The sequence below is a fragment of the Mirounga leonina genome, unplaced genomic scaffold (genome assembly GCF_011800145.1).
Source record: "Mirounga leonina isolate KUSES-001 unplaced genomic scaffold, KU_Mleo_1.0 Mir_82, whole genome shotgun sequence".
NCBI classification, from domain to species: Eukaryota; Metazoa; Chordata; class Mammalia; order Carnivora; family Phocidae; genus Mirounga; species Mirounga leonina.
The window spans coordinates 46958984-46962392 of NW_023270825.1; positions in this window are offsets into that span (position 1 = coordinate 46958984).

The window sequence follows — 3409 nt, forward strand, 5'->3', positions numbered from 1 at the left end:
TTGTCAACCTACCAAAAACAAAATCATCTTGTGTACACGCCCGTGTATCTCCCTTTTCTGAAGCAGCAATACTTAACAGAAATCCCTGTAAATCAAGTAAATGCTAACCAGTTCAATTCTTTTTTAATGTCTTCATATTCCATGGTATGGATACAATATAATTGTATCAGTGAAGGTTTTTTTCCTACTTTGGGGACAATATGAAGATCTTCTAACTGAGTCCAAGCTGGTTCCATTCACTGCACGACAGGCCAGTAAGTCAGGAGGCAAGATGTAGGGGTACGAAAGCAACTTTATTTGGAAATCTGGCAAACCAAGGAGATTGCAGACTCTTGTTCTAAAGTACTGCCTTAACTCAGCATGAAATGCAAGCTTTTAGTGTTAGGAAGAGGAGGAAGTGACAGGCAGTTGGAGTCAAAAGTAACTGACATCTATAGGCATTCAGGTGCCTGCAAGGGTCCAGGGAAAGTCATGTAACTTCTTTGTCCTTGGCCAGTTGATCTTTGCAAACAGGAATCTGGTCATGTCCTTACTGTAAATCTTAAACATAGCGTTGTTATTTTTGTACATACTTCCTTATCTCCTTGGGGAGATAGGTTTCGGGTAAAGAGCAGTTTTTGCAAATCTTAGCTGTAAGCGAAATTCCTTCGATGATTAACATGCATATGTACAAGGCTAAACAGAAGTTTCTAACCTATAGGTCACAGCAGCAGGGGAGACAGAAGCAACAAGGGGTCAAGTGTACTAAGTTTTTCCCATTACAGTCTTTCTACACATACTCTTACATATTGATCCTTTTTATAACATAGCTTCCTGATAATGGAATTGGTGAGTTGAACTTTTCAACTTTTTTAAATGGTTATTTTGACTTTAATACATGTTTCCATACAGCTTCTATAGAAGCTTTACCTACAATTAATTAGCCATAGGTACATGAGTCTGTTTCTAGATTCTTTGTTTCCTTGATTTATGTCTGTTCTTAAGCCACAGACACAACATGTTGATTACTGTAGTTTTATAGTAAGTCTTAAAACAATATAAATTTTTCAAGTAGGATATTTCTCAAAATACATTTGGCTATTCTTGTTTCTTTGCATCTTCAAGTGGATTTTAAAATCAGCTTGTCAATTTCTACACCTCCCCCCAAAAAAGTCTTCTGAAAATTTTAATTGGAACTGCATTGAATCTATAGATCAATTTGAGGGAAATTGCTGTCTTACACAATATTGAGTCTACTAATCTATGAACATGGCTTATCTCACCATTTGTTAAAGTTGCCTTTAATTTCTCTCTGGAATGTTTTATAGCTCTCAATGTATAGATCTTGCACATATTTTGTTAATTCAATTTCACGTTTTTTGATGATGTTGTAAATGGTGCAGTTTTTAATATCAATTGCTAATTGTGCACTGCTAGTATTTACAGATACAATTGATTTTTGTATATCCAATGAGTTCTCTTCAACCTGACTGACGGGAATATGAATGACTTCTGGTCCTGTGTGTACTCTGAAAATTGTTTGTATTACAATTCCAGTAATCGCTCTTTCTTTGGAAGTTATTATTGCCCAACCTGGTGATGGAGGTTCACCCTATACGTGCCCACATTATATTCAACCAGAGACCCAAGCAAATCTCTATGCTGGAACTCTTGCTCTGTCTCACTCTTTCCTCTTTGCAAATTCTAGCTTCCTTGACCTTCCCCAAATCCAGTCTGTGTCCCCAACTCAAAGAGATTGGTGGGCTTTGTTTGGGTTCCTCTTCCCTCTACCGCAGTCTAGAAACTACCATCTGGTAGAAAGCCTGGCTGAAGGTAGGACTCACTTCTTTGCCTTCTCTCAGGAATGACAGGGCTACACTGCATATTATCCAGTGTCTGACAATACCTGTTTCCTATAGTTAATCCTGGTTTTTATGGAAAGAGGATTATTCCCATATGGCCCAAAGACAGAATTGTGCCCTTTTGATTTTTCGTGTAATAAATGGTGTTGATAGTTTTACTGACATTAGATTCCTAAGAAAATCCCTACTTGGTCATAGTTTATTAATCTTTTGATACAATGCTGGAATCTGTTTGCTAATATCCTATTTAGCACTTTTGCATCTATTACTTAGGTGATTTTGGCCTATAGTTTTTTTATTTATTGCATTTTCTGTTAACTATATTATCAGATTTTATTGGGTTACCTGGGAGGCTCAGTAGGTTAAGCCTTCAGCTCTTGATCTCGGCTCAAGTCTTCATCTCAGGGTCATGAGTTCAAGCCCCACATTGGGCTCCATGCTGGGTGTGGGGACTACTTAAAAAAAAAAATTATTAAAGTTATGATGGCTTTATAGAGCAGACTGGGGAACATTCTATATTTTTCTTTAATTTAGATTATTTCAATAACATTAAAATTACTTGGGTTTTTTTTTTAAGATTTTATTTATTTATTTGAGAGAGAGAGTGAGCAAGTGAGAGAGAACCCGAGCCAGAGGCAGGAGAAGCAGAGGGAGAGGGAGAAGCAGACTTCCCCATGCAGGGATCCTAACATAGGGCCACGGGGCTCCATCCAGGGACTCCAGAATCATGACCTGAATGGAAGGCAGATGCTTAACTGACTGAGCCACACAGGCGCCCCTAAAATTACTTATTTTTTTAAAAGTTATCTAGAACTCATCCATGCAACCATCCTATCTTTTTCAATGATTAATTTGAAATTACCTTTCAAATTTGTTTTCTGGAAGTTGGTCTACTCAAGCTTTTTCTACTTTGAGAGCATTTGAACATCTTTTTTTGAAGAAACTTTTGCAATGTCATTCCATACAAAAGCAATAGAAACATAACAGTCTTAACAAGTTTACAGTAGAATATTTGAACAAAAATCTGTATACATTGTCCTTTACAGCAATTTTACACAGTAAATTAACTGATTGTTTAAAAATGTTCCTTTTAAACACCTGTGCTACCTTACTTCTTGGAGTATTATAGGTAGAGAACCTATGTAGTGCTATTTACAAGTACAAAATTAAGACTGTATAACTTACATGGAATCCATTAATTTAAGAGCTCAATTTAATATCCTTGACTGTTCAGTGCTCTGTATGAGGAAAAAATCAACCTTGACCTACTGACAAAGAGCCAAAACTTCATTTTCCATAAAAATATAAAGGTATCCAATTCTGAGAATATTTAGTTGGGCACCAGTAAAGAAATCTAATGCTGTCGATGCTAGATTTGAAGGATTAATTAAGTTAAAATATATTTTTTTAAGATTTTATTTATTTTATTTTGACAGAGAGAGACACAGGGAGAGAGGGAACACAGCAGGGGGAGTGGGAGAGGGAGAAGCAGGCTTCCCGCGGAGCAGAGAGTCCGATGTGGGGCTCGATCCCAGGACCCCGGGATCATGACCTGAGCCGAAGGCAGA